Source organism: Anas acuta, chromosome 11, assembly GCF_963932015.1.
Source record: "Anas acuta chromosome 11, bAnaAcu1.1, whole genome shotgun sequence".
In the NCBI taxonomy this organism is placed as follows: domain Eukaryota; kingdom Metazoa; phylum Chordata; class Aves; order Anseriformes; family Anatidae; genus Anas; species Anas acuta.
Window position 1 is genome coordinate 5351665 of NC_088989.1, and position 13331 is coordinate 5364995.

The window sequence follows — 13331 nt, forward strand, 5'->3', positions numbered from 1 at the left end:
CTGGGCACCATTCCCTAGAATAAACTGAAGTAATCCTCAAGCCTCTGGATAACACGGGCTGTTTTTTTCTAATATCTTGACTCTTCTTGACTTCCTATGGAAGAAATTGTTGAAGTTCTCTTTAAACTGATGGGAACTTTGCCATTCAGGTGGGGGAAGGCACGGGCTCTCTCTGATCTTCCAGGAACGCGGTGGGTTTTTGCGCAGCCCTTTCTCTCGCTCAGCAGTTATTCCTGGCTGCCCCCGCATCCTGCTTGGTTAGCTCTGTCCGTTCTTTCAAAATCAATAAAATTGCAGCTAAATCATTGGAGATGGAGAACAAAAACAAAATCCCAGCTGAGGTTTTGGCACGTGAGCGTTGCTTATACACTGATGCGATGGTCTTGAATTCAGGCCAGCTTGTTTCTCAGCTCTCATCTATATACGTCTGAGCAGAAATCCCTGTTTCAGGCAAGTAAAGCCCTAGGCAGGCCTGGCAGAGGCCACTTTTTCCACTCTGTCCTAGCACCTAAGCTACTGCAGGTGTCCCAGCCCATGACCTCATGTGCTGCCCTGCCTGCCGAGCGCTTTCCCAGTGACTGCTCGGGGCTGACTTTCTAGCAACGGAGCAGTGTGACCTCTGTCTGCCGTCTTGCTGTCTTTTCAGGAGTTAAGGAACAGATGGAAAAAGTGCTTGTGAGACAAATCCTGGCTTCTGAACACTAAGAATCTGCTGGGGTGGAGGTGGACAGGCCAGGCAGGCTTTTAAAAACACACAGAGCAGGAAAGCACTAATTATGTAGTGGCTGCGGACTGTGGAAAGGACTGATCCTCCTAGGAAACCTCTCCAATCATGCTTCAGCTGCAAAGAGACATTTGGGATCTGTCTGGGGTCTAAATGCAGGATTGGGACCGTGGCGGCCTCGAGCTGAGAGCAGCTTGTAAAATATGAAGGGTAATAAAATATGAAGGGTAATCATCCCCTTAATGGTCCTTTCTGTGGTGTCTGTTAACTTATGTTCCTTTCTAGCCCAAGAACAATTTTATTCTATTAGATACCAGTTCTTGGAGTCTTTAGCTACAACAGACCTGAATTTGGTCAGTCAAAATTCAGGTGAGGCAGAGCAGCACTGACTGAAGGGTGTCCCTGCGGCACTGAGCTGGGGGTGTCCGTGGGGCTGTGCTGGGTCCGAGCCCTGCAGAGCTCCCCCAGTCTCAGAGGGACTTTTCCAGTGAGGAGAGGCTCCAGAGGTCCTCAGGAGGCTTTGGGTCAGGTTTCTGGTTCCTCAGATAATCCTCTTGGAAGAGGGCTCATCTTGAACACTTGATCCCATTGCTGACAAGCAAAGCAGTTCCCTGGAGGCTACTAAAACCTGGTGGGAACTTAGCACAGGAATAGTGATTTAAGGCAGATGGTGCATTTCCTAACACCCTGGGAAGTTATTGCCATACAAAGGCAACGACAGCCTGGTAAGAATTTACCAAGAGGATAAATATGTAAGGCAGTAAACCCCCAGCATCAGGGCCAGATCTCCTGGTTTCTGCCTGGCACAGAAGGGCTCAGTGATTTCTATTTGTCTAGCATATATTAAAAAGAATGATATGATTTTATTTTATTTTTATTTTTGAGAACACCATCACCTGGGGAAATTCAGCTGGGCAGCTCCTGTGAACAGAAAGCAGCTTTGCCCTGGGCAGGATGGGTATGGCTTCACTTTTCTGTGTGCAGAACGAGTGTTTTGCGTACATATTTTGGTTCTGCTGGCAAAAATGGGCAAGCAAAATCAGTGTTTTGCTGAGGCTGGAGGTGATGGGAGCCTGGCCCGGCACTGGCTGCCCTCTAGTGTGCTGCTGCCCTCAGCCAGTGCTGCGCGGCCCCAGGGTGCCCTCCACTGATGCTGAACCCTGTGACTGGTGCGGGCTTTTTAATCTCTACTTAAACTGATGCTCTGCTTTCCTGCCAGGAACCTGAGCGCTTGGATAATTGCTTCACATCGAGCAGAGGGGAGTTTAATTCTCATCTGAGGAGCACGGCCACTTTGGGAACGCTGCTGCTGTGATGTGCTGGCCATTTCCTCTGCCCCTGAATTTTGGGGGGACCTGCTCCTGGGCAGGATCTGCTGGCACAGGTGAAGGGCAAGTTTCTGTGCTGGGTTTCTCAGTATTGAAGCTGTAGGGTGGCTTCTAGCAGCTGCTGGAGTGAATCAGTGCCACCATCCCTCCCTGCCAGCCTCGCCATCTGTGTGTGGGGAGAGGTTTTGCTGTGTTGCTGTAGGTGAGAGGTGCTGCACGGTGCGTTTTGCATCCCTTATTTCTTGTGTGTGGGGAGGGTTGAGCCAGTGCAAGTCCTGTCCAACAGCTGCTGCCCTCCTAGAGAGCCTTAACACGCACTTAGAGCTGTGGCTGGCAGCACTGAAATCCCCCAGGGGCTGAGGACAGCTGACCCGGACAATGAACTGAGCTCCAAAAAATGAGTTAATTCGAGGTATGCTCGCATAGGACTGGAGAGAAGTGGAGCCCCTGCTTTTACCAAGGGTCTCAGAAAGCGGAAAAGGGTCTCAGAAGTGGAAAAGCTTTCCCTGCAGAAAGCAGCCCTGAAGCAGCCCCGTGCACCTTGCAGAGGGTCCCGCAGCGGGAAGCGGTGCTGCTCCTCTTCAGGGATAGCTGGGGGCAGGCAGGATGGAGCCCAGGACCCGAGTGTTGGGAGGATCTGCTTCAGCCTGACTGTAATTAGGCAGCGTGTTTGTATCTGCAGCTTGGAAGCACTTCATTCGTGAGCCTAATGGGGGAGGAATTATGCAGAGGTGAACCCAGAAGATGTTGAGCATGCCTCGGTTCGTTACAGACACAAACCCAGCCTTGGAGCAGTTGTCCCCCTGGAAAGGGGAGCACAGAAACAGTTTTTGCAATACGCCAGGCTTAATCAGCAGCCTGGTCCCTGCTGTTACGGGCTTGGACAGGGAGGTGCTGTGCCACTGTGGGTAAAAAAGGGAGAAATACCATCCTTTGAGGATGTGGGGGAGTTGTAAGGGGGAATTGATATTGCTGTAGTGTCCAGTGAAGGATCTGGACACAAGTTAGATGTTCAGAAGGATGGAATCCGGGGTAGTGGATGGTGAGGGTTAAGCAGAGGCAGGACTGCAGGCGGGTTGGTCTCCCAAAGCAGCCCAGTGGCATGCCCGAGGTGTGACCAGCTGGGGGTGTTTTCAGATATCTTAAATTCTGTGTGTCAAATTCTCCATGCAGAGCACTCTGTGCCCAAGCTGTCCGCTCCTTTTGGGCATGCTGGTGTTAAACCCATCCCTGGGCACGCAGGGGAAGTGGATGAACGTCTTCCTGAGCAGCAGCAGCAGCTCTTAGTGCTAAGGCAGGGGGAGCTGAGGTGCTGTGGAGCACAAACAGCAGCAGGGCTGTGACAGCGACTGCCAAGAGCTTGGTTTGTCCCTGGGAACCCCTCGTACTGCTGGGAGGCTCCTGAGGTCTGAGCTGCTTGAGCTGGACCCCGCTGGAGGGGAGAAGTGGAACCGAGAGCCCTAATTCCTGGCTGGGCAGTAAAACTAGGGGTGGAGAAGAGGGGTGTGTAATTATTATATTAAAAAAGTAAATAGTATATTTAAAAAAATCTAGGAGAAGAGGAAAGGTTGTGTTGTGCATTAAAGTTCTGACTCTTGCCTTGGTTTTTCTCCGGTTACCAGCCATCCCCTTTGAAAATGGCTAGGGGAAGGTCTGCAATCTCTGAACCGCCTTTGTTTTCCCCCTTCCCAGCCGGGGCAGGAGCAAACACATTACTCAGCCACCTCCTGCACCGCTCGGCCTTCAGCGTGGCAGCAACAGGCTGAACCAGTCTGCTCGCTGCTCCCCGGGAGGTGCCGAGCAGGAACCCCGGGCACCTACGGCAGGAGGAGCTCTGTGGGAGGCAGGAGCTGGGCTGCGGGCACCGGGTGCAGATCCAGCGCCGCGGAGGCTTTCATGGAGCGTGGCAGAGAGTGACTTGGGCAGGCAGCGTGTGGCTCCCTGAGGGACTCACCTCCCGAGTCGCAGGTGAGAGGGGTTTGATTGTGGGGAGCCTGGGAGACCGATGGGGTGTGTGTGTGGTTGTGTTTGTGGGGTTGGAGGTGTCCCTGGGAGCTTGGGTCAGGTGTCTTAGCCCAAAAGGCCTTTAGAAAAAAGAATTTAGAAGCTGGTTTGAAGTATGTTTTGCTTGAAGATTGCAGTGTGGAAACAGTGTGTGCCGTGAGGAGCGTGGTGCTGCCCTGCTGTTTGCAGGGGCTTGCTCGAGGGCTCGCAGTACTGCAGAGTACTGGGCTGGGGGGGGGCTTTGCTGTCCCTGCCCTGGCCCCCTGCCCACAGAGCAGCTGCTGAGCCGCAGCTCAGAGCCAGCCAGGAGCTGGAGCTTTGCTCCATGGCCTCTCAGGGCCGTGCTTTAGGAGTAGCTCTGCGTGCAGCAGAGGGAGCAGCAGGGCAGCGCAGCCAGCAGGGCTCAGCCCTGGGCTCTGCACCCCACAGCCCCGCTGGGCTCGGTGCTCCCACCTGCACCCCGCTGGGTGCTGTGACCCCTAGGGCTGGTGCTGTGCCGAGCTCCTCCTCGCTTTGGGTGCTCCAAGGTCTGCTCGGACCCAGGCTGGAAGCTCCCAGCTGATGGCTGAGGCTGTATTTGTGCAAGTCCCATATATCCTGATCTCAGGCTGTGGAAATGCTGGCTGCTGTTCTCCTTGTCATAACAGACAACTTGCTGCAACCCTGCAAATAGATAGGAATTGCTGATATAAACATGGTCTGGCATTGTAAGACAAACAGCTGGAAAATGTGCTTTCTCTGGTATATTTGAGGGATGCGTGGCATCATCAGGGGCTATCCATTAGGGCTGGCACCATCCCGTGTCAGAAAATCGCCTGTCCCTGTCTTGGTGTTTGCTCTCTCCCAGCTGTGCAGCAGGCAGGTGTCAGTCCCTTTCTCTCGTGACAGATGTCCTGCCCGTCACCTCAGCAGCACCTCGATGGGAGACGCGAGTAAATCCCTGCTGTGGTAGCTGGCAGCAGGCGTGCGGAGGAGCAGATGGTGCTGTGCTGCAGCCGTACCTGCTGGAAGGCTGCTGCATAATTCAGCCATGCAGAACCAGTGGCTGATGTGTTCTTGGGGGGGGTTCGTCTGATTTACCCCTTCCTCTTGCTGATGGTTAAAGGATATTATACATAACTTCTACTCCCAGAGGATTGGGAAATGCAATATCAAGTAGATTTGCGCTGGAATCCCTGAATTTATTCTCCCCTTGCTGTTTCTGTGTAAGGCATACCAATGTGTGCCACGTGTGCTGCAGGAGCTCGCTGCCCCTGGAGCAGGCAGGGGCCCTGTGTCCCACCACGGCCAGGTAATGCGCTTGGTTTTAAAGGTGGGTTTGATCTTATGACTGCAGAAAGGGCCCAATATGAGCTCTCGAACTCAGTAACTCAATTTCCAAGCATCCTCTTCCTGCTCCAAATGGCTTCCTTTCCCTGGCTAAAGCTCACATCACGTCCTCTCCAAGGAGGATGGGAGAAATGCTCTTTAATTTCTCACTCTTGGCAGCTGAGGACTCACGCCCATGAAAACAAATACCTGTTAATTATGACCATGAAACACTGATTGAATCACGGCTCTGATAATGGCAAGGGCAGTTTGCAAGCCTGCTTTATATCCCAAAGGGGAGAAAAAGAAATGAAATTCTCATTTAGGAAGCTTTGAGCCCCTCCTGTCCCTCTATGGAGGAGTTCCTCTGCCAGCAGGTACTGCTCACTTATGGCAGCATTTCCACTTGGAGTGTGAGGGGGAGACTGAAATTGCTGCCTGGATAATGGCTGACAAATGGGGGATGCTCGCTTGTGCTCATTAGGGGAGGAGGAACACCACTAGGTGTGGGAATGGGCTTGGGTCGATTCCTGCTGGGGACCTGGTGCTGTTGTAGGGTGGCTGGGCTGAGCCCAGTGGTGTGGCTGGGGGAAGTCAAAGCAATTAAAGACGGAGTAAAACACAAGACCCAAACTGCTTAAAAGGATTTTGGCTCCAGGTGAGCTTGTACCATCTACAGCCTTTTGTTAAAAGCCACTCTTCCTTGTACCTCTCTTCCCGTCTCCCCCGTTACCCTATAAAACAAGAAGCTCTGCTTGGTTTAGCCCTGTGGTTGCTCTCTGCCATGTGGGCTGGGCTTTCCTCAGCCTCTACACCCCTGTCCTCACCCTCTGCCTAGGAAAGGGCGAGACATGGGGAAGCTCCCAGGTGGCAGGGCAGGGCTCCGTGCCCGACACCTGCGTGGGTCTCGCCCTGCCACCACGGATCCCCCGCAGGGCTTAGGTCCTGCCCGGAGGGGCTGACCCAGCTGTGCAGCTCCCCTCGGCACTGCCCTCGTGGCTTCCTCTGGCGTTGTCCCTTGAATGTTTCCTGGGGTCACTGCTCCCACCCTGGGGGCATCTGATAATACTGTTGCTGCCGTCAGTCCTTTCTCTCGGTGCTTTTTTTTTAAAAGGGAGGAAGATTTGGACTTGAGGCTCCCCGTGAAGCCAGAAGCAGAGCCGTGATTCAGCCTTTCTGTGCCAAGATCAGTCCTGTGGGCACCACCCACGGGGATCTGGATTCCTGACCGATCTGTCTGTTTTCACAGGCATTGGGTAGAAAGCCTTAATACTTCAAAACAAGTTTTATTTTTGACTAATTTTAGCCGGTGTGAGGAACTAACACTTACAAAATGTCCAAGACCAGAGAAGGGGGAGAAGCCCCACGCTGCAGCCGGAGGAGGTGCTGGTGAGCTCACGTCGCGTGGCCAGCCTCGCTGCCAGCCTGCTGAAGGCAGCTGGAGCCTTTCCAGCCATTTCAACCGGCTTTGGATCAAGCCCGTGGCGTGCTGGTTGTTTGTTTTGGAGGCCTTGGGAGGATGAAAGCAGCCTTTCAATGGCTGCTCTTTTGCCTTTGGCTCGGCTCTCCACGCGGGGCCGTGTGCGCTGGATGTGCGCCTCTGCTCTGTGTTGGAAGGCTCGTGTTGGTCTTATTCGTAGCAATGTTCAGTGCCCCGTAAAAGTGCTGTGGTTCCTCCGTGAGGAAATGCCACGTGCTGCTCGACTCCTTTCCTTTTCCATCGTCAAATGCTCTGATAGCACCGAGGCTCGCCTTCAAGAAATGCGTTGCGTGTGCCAGAGCCAGCTTGGTCTAACAATCAAACACAGACTTGCTTCCTTCCAAATTCTCTGTGGTTATTCCCCTTTTATTTGTCCAGAACTGGCAAATGCACAATGCACAGCTCTGTTGGTAAAATGAGGCACTAATTGCTGTAGCAGCAGATGATACAGCTTGAAATTTATTTTGCTTTTACCTTGAGGAGCAGAGTGGCAGCAGACCCGTGTTCTCAGAAAGCATTGCTCAATGGCACAGAGCTGGCACCTTACTACAGAGATTTGATCTGCCAATTTTTCTTCTATTTGCCGGTGCCGTCTCTTTCCACCAGTTTGTGATTCTCCCTCTGCAAAAACCAGCTCTGAAGCTGCACGGCCATCTCTGAAGGGGTAGAAGCCCAGAGGTGTCCAAGGTACGGGGGTCTAAAATGTGACCTTTGAGTGTGTACACGGGGAAGGACAAGTCCTCTCCTGGGTGTATGGCTTTCCTGGGCTGGGTGTGACCCATGAAGTCTGATCAAGGGCAGAGCATTGCTCTGAGTCATGATTTTTCTGGAGGCCACAGCATCCCGGGTTACTCATCCTGAGAGAATGAATGCACTGAGGATATAATTATCATAGTTAGACATCATTTATTCTCACTCTCTTACAGATTCTTGTCAGGAGACTGATAGGTTTGGGTTGTTATTTTTGCCTTCCTGGCCATATATATCAAGCAAAATGCTGAAACTTTACTACCTCATTTACGCTTGCTCTTACAGCGCTGTAGATCTCTGCCTGGTATTTAGGTTAGGCAGTAATTCTACCCCATTTGTTGTAGATTAATGAGGCTATAAAATAATCATAAAGCTGGGGCAGCCCTGGATTTTCACACTCCTCACGTATTTATATCTACTACGAAACGCTTCATCCCAACACAATTACCTGACTTTTGCAGGCTTCCTCTAATTCCCTGCCGACTCAAGGTGCTGGAGCCACCCCCTTGTTTTGGGCCATGCTCGGAGCAGGGCGATGCCAACATCCATCAGGGGTCGGTGCTGTGGGGCATGAGGGGAGCCCAGCAGGTCTGGGACCTGTGGGCATCAGGGTGACCTGCTGGGGGGACAGGTGGAGAAACTGCCCCATGGTGGCTGTGGGTAAGGGCTGAAGTTGTCACCGAGGAAGGTGGTGGTGGTGGTGATGCTTCTCAGGGTGCCCCAGGGCTCTCCTCTCTTGGTAAAGCCTTCTCCGAGAAGGAATCCTTCCCACAAATCACCCTGCATCCTGCTGGCCTCTTCCTCGTGCTTTCCCTGGTGCAGCCGGTATGGGTGTGAGCGTTGCTGAGGCTCTTCAGCATTTTTCAGGTGCGGGGTGTCTCTGGGCGCTGCACCAGGAAGCTGATGCCCAAGTCCTGCGATGTCCTCACCCATCCACTGCATGTGTCTGTGCCCCCAGCCACCTGTGGCCACCTCCCAGGGGCTGTGTTAAGTCTTGCTGACACCTCGACCTGCTCTGCAGCACCTCTGGAGCTGTCTTCACCCAGGTAGCTGCAGGCTGGTGGCTTGGTGGGTGGCAGCCTCCCTGTGAGGCACCCACTGAGTCCATCCCCACCCTGCTAGGGGGGGCTGCTGTGAAAGTGCATGAAGATGCTGACTGAAAGCATCTGCAGGCTCCTTGGATGTGCAAGAGAAACAAATCTTCCTTCAGTTAGAAATAAGGTTTCCCCTCTCCCCATGTCTTTTTATCCTCCCTTCCCCAGAAGCCCAGGAAGCCTCTGTGCAAACTGACTTTTGGTGGGGGGCTGCAGATTTCTGACTTAAATTTCTGTATATGGAAATTCAAATCCAATTTATGCATGCTGCTATGTAAAATATATGAGAAGCTGTGCTCTGTAAGCTGCGTGCAGACTTCCTGAAACAACTCCTCACCTGATGGATGCATATGGATGTGCCAGGTTTCAGTGAAACCGTGCTGAGTACACCTTGACCCGGCCGTAAGAGAAGCCTGACCAGAGAAGTTGGTTTCCAGAAGCCGGCTGATGGATGCGTTCTTATGCTGGTAGGGCTGTAGTGAGTAATGATAAACCCCGGTGTGTGAAACTGGAGCAGAAACTGCTCGTTTTGAGCCTGACCTGATTCTGTACTGCCAGGTGCTGCGGGTGTGTTTGCTGCTCGAGGAGCCAGGCTGCGAGCGCTTTCATCAGTTATCGAGTTAAAAGGCAGAGGCGCTTCACTTCTGACATGAAATGATAATTAGTGTACTGTGGGGTGCAGACTGCAGGAAATTCGTGTTTCTGGCACAGTGTCTTGAAAAATGTGTTTGTCAGTGCATTTGTTTACGTTGTGTGTGTGTAGAACAGCGTGTGTACAGCCTGAGCTACCTGCGAGGAGGAGGAAGGCAGCACCCCATCCCCAGCTTGGAAGGCTGTTATAAAACAGCATCGTGCTGTGCCTCGCTGAGGAGGGTGCCAGCTACTGAAAAAGCCTCCTGAGCAGCGCAGAGGAGAGGCTCCTTCCTGCAGAGGTGAATCATTTGGGGTGTAGCCGGCTCTCGGCTTCCTCAGCCCTTGGCTTGAGGCAGCTCAGCAGGCCTGGAGCCCGGTGGGGCCCTTGGAGGTGTCCCCAGAGGATGTGCTTCTCCACCAGGCCTCACCTGCGTGCTCCAAATGCCTCCATCACGTGCTGCTTCCAGCCTGAAAGGAGGACTGCGTGGCCCTTCCGTACAAGTCGTATTTGCTTTCTAAATTAAGGTTTGGTAACAAAACACAGCAGATGAATTGTTGTGGAACAGTGGGCCTGCTTCTGAGAGGTGCCCAAACTCATGCTGGTATACAGGATTAAAGTACATTAGGAGGACCTTGGGATTTTTTCAGTAATCTCAGAGAATGAAATTGCTTCGCAAACACCTTTCGCAGGAAGTAGACTCCTGCTTCAGAAACTCTTGATCAGGGAGGGCTGCATGACACATTTATCCCATACACCGCTGCTGTTGCTTAAGCATCTTATGTACTGAGAGGTTATGGCATCAAAGAGGGTGACTGTTTTTTACTTTATCTTTATTAAGTTGGTAATTAAGGTCAAGAGTGTAGCAAATATGATTTTTGAGAAGTCACTTCGGGGGGTCAGGTGGATGCTTCTGGGACCCCACAGCCTTTGGGTCCCAGAAGGGCTGCAGCTGGGCTCAGCATTGCCCTGAGACCATCCCAGGACATGAGAGTTCAAACCCTTGAGCCCTGAGCACTGAGGCAGAAGCAGATCCCAAGCAGTGACACCACAAACCAGAACTGCTTCTCGTAACCTGGCAAGGGCTGTCTGGGTTTCTTGGCATTTGCTATGCTTTGCTGCATGCTATACAGAGAGCTGCATGTTGGTTCCAATCACATTCAATCAATATAAGGGAAAAGTTGTGGTCTGAAGTGTTTTAAAGCAGTGGTGAAGACAGACATCTGCTAGCCCGTATAATTAGTGTTTGGTGCATCTGCACAATAACTCACTCCTTGCTGCTGAAAATTCCGACCAGAAATGATCAAAGCCTTAATGCCATTACCCAGGGACTGGGCGTGCATCCTTTCCCTACGTCTAATCACAGGTCTGTACCTGGGGACAATACCACTTTGTAGATGTAAGGGGAAATGGATGTTCCTTTCCTGTGGTCTCAGATGTAGTACATGCATTATGTATCCATGTGAACTTCATATGGAGCACTTCGGAAAGAGAAGCAGTGATTGGGGTACCCTCATTCCCTGTGTTGTGGCACGGAGCATAATGTGCCGAGAGGCCAGAGAATCCCCTTGAGATCTCTTCCTATTATGCTGGTGGTGAACCTTTGTTCTCTTTCAGTATTTATTATTCCAGGAATACAATCAATAATACAAAGAGAAGCATGAATCTGCTGCACATCCAATTTGCAATCCTTTTAGTGATGTTGTCCTTAGATCCCTGTTGTGTAGGCTGACTCCAGAGCAGAAATGAATTCCCCGTTGTTCATACAGCTGTAGATCAGATAGATCTGTAGTAGCTGTCTCTTCTGTTCCTTGAAAGCGGTACATCTACAAAGCCTTTTCCTGGGATAGAAGTGCTATTTTTCTCTCATAGAATAGAGATCTGGTTGCTGCAACCTTTGAAAACCATTTGCACATGCTGCTGCCTTTCCCATGATGAATTTTCTGTGATCTTTATTCTGCCTTTAAGGAGCGTGGGTATTATTTAGGTATTTCAAATTAACCCACTTGCAATCAGGTTCTCAACGTGGAAGTCAACAGAAGACAGTTTGATCTGAATGGCTGCTTCCACCCCGTATTAAAACTCCAACATTATTCCAAACTGCATTCACCTCTCTGTATTATAAACGTTGCTCCTTTTTATTCTGGGGGTGTTCAATGCGATGCCCGAGGTTCAGAGGCTCTCACTTTGGTCCCAGTTGCAGTGTGCTTTGAACCTGTTCTGATGTGATGCTTTGTGGTAGAACAACGCTTTTGGGTTTTATGCTGCCAGCTGCATTTCCCGGCCCGATCAGCTGGGTTTTAGCCTTTAATGTTCCTCCTCGCTCGCTGTACCTAATGGAGTTCAGAAAACAATCCAGAAGCACAACAATAAGAATCGAGATGCCTTGATCTTCCTTCCAGCTCTGTGACAGTTGCCCTCTGACCTTGGAGATGTCACCTTGTCTGGCTCAAATGTCTAGTAGGGGTTGAGACCGATCCCTCGGCTTTCCAAGCATGCAGCGACGTGCGGGCACTGCTGTTGGGGAGGAAGCTGCAGAGGTGCACGAGGTGCTCTTGTGAAGGAAAGGTCACTGCAGTCAGCAGTGTCCCTCTGAGCAGCGTGTGGGGACAAGGAGGGCTGCTCAGGGGCACGGGCCAGGAGGGGAAGAGACTGAACATCATCTGAAGAAGGAAGGCCAAAAGGAAGCTCTTCTGTGTTCGTGGTCCTTAAGCAAGGGTGAGAAGGTTCTTGCCCTGCTCTAGCACACCCAGAGCTATTGCTTTTTTTTGTGGGGACACAGTGTGCACAAGGGAACCAAGTGCAGGTGGGCAGGACGGCTGGCAGCGCCATCTGAGGCAGTCTCAAGGATGCGGTAGGATGGCAGCATAAGGAATAACTGCAAACCTCACCCGTTCAACTTCCAAACACCATGGATCATAGCCCTGCTTGAAATAAAGATCCCTTCCTCTGTATTAGAGGAGAAAATCCCCATCCTTAATTTTTTCCTTAATGAGGTGATAAGGAAAACAAAGGCACTGAAGGCAACAGAGCAGAACAGAAATGTTTAAACTTCTCAGAGTGGCTTGGCTGGATTTTCCTGGCTTAGGCTGGGGCCGTTCCCTGCGCTGTTTCTTTAACTACAAAGCTCCTTTCTTCTAGAAATGGAACTTGAAAGTGATTGAAACTAGATTTTTTTTTTCTGCGTTTAAATTTGGAGATGACTTGACCGCAGCACACAGATGCTATGGGAGGTTTTCCTGGCGATCCGAGGCAATGGCATTACCACGGCCGAGCCTCTCGCTGGTGCGGGCGTAGCTCACTGCAGTAATTGTCTGCAGGTAGTTGTCACTGCTCTCCCAGTGGGAAACCAACTCCTTTGTACGTTCATACTGGTATTCAAGTCCCCTAAGCACAGGAGCGATGAGTAACCTGGAGGGAGAGGAGGCTTTCCTTGTCTGCTCTGGACGAGCCTTTTGGTTTGTGCTGGTGGAGTGGGGACAGGCACTGGGGTTTGGCCGTTCACCCAACACCGCCACGGTTCCCACTGTCTTTGTGATCTGAGTGCCCTCACGTCGGGGTAGCCTGTGCCAGCCAAAGCCTGCTGTGAAAACAAGAGGCTTGTGCTTCTGTGTTCTTGTTGCCAAAGCCATGTCCCCAAGTTTTCCATAAAGTGAAGTTGACTGTCACTGGAGTGAACAGGAAGAAAACTGCATGGATATTTGCTAAGACAGCTTCAATGATCCAAATAGGGGAGGTTCAGCTCCCGTGCAGCCTTTACTACAGCTTTACTACAGCCATTTCTGCTCCTTTCTCACTCATTTCATTGCACAAACATGCTCCTTTCACACAGGGGTCTGTCTCGCTCATGCTTTTAACCAAAAAGCCGCTCTTTGAATAGTTTCTTTAGCGAGATGCTGATGGTGGCAGGTTGGATCCCTCCCAGCCCCAGTCCCACGAGGCTCAGGAAGCCTCAGGTCCCCTGAGGGACTGTGAGAAGTTTGCTGCCCTTTGACTTTCCTCGCGGAGCTGT

General features: G+C 51.6%; 1 protein-coding gene across 3 annotated transcripts in view; it reads left to right on the top strand.

The window, feature by feature from the left end:
• The window catches only part of FRMD4B (FERM domain containing 4B), a 115489-nt gene that overhangs the window by 28186 nt on the left and 73972 nt on the right, over window positions 1–13331 (top strand). Inside the window, exon 1 of one of the 3 annotated variants that reach the window (XM_068694500.1) lies at window positions 3997–4020. The exons of the other annotated variants lie outside the window; for them this stretch is intronic. The gene's annotated coding sequence lies outside the window, so the exon portion shown is untranslated. Of the gene's footprint in view, window positions 1–3996; window positions 4021–13331 lie in introns of those variants that run through there. 3 annotated transcript variants of the gene reach the window in all.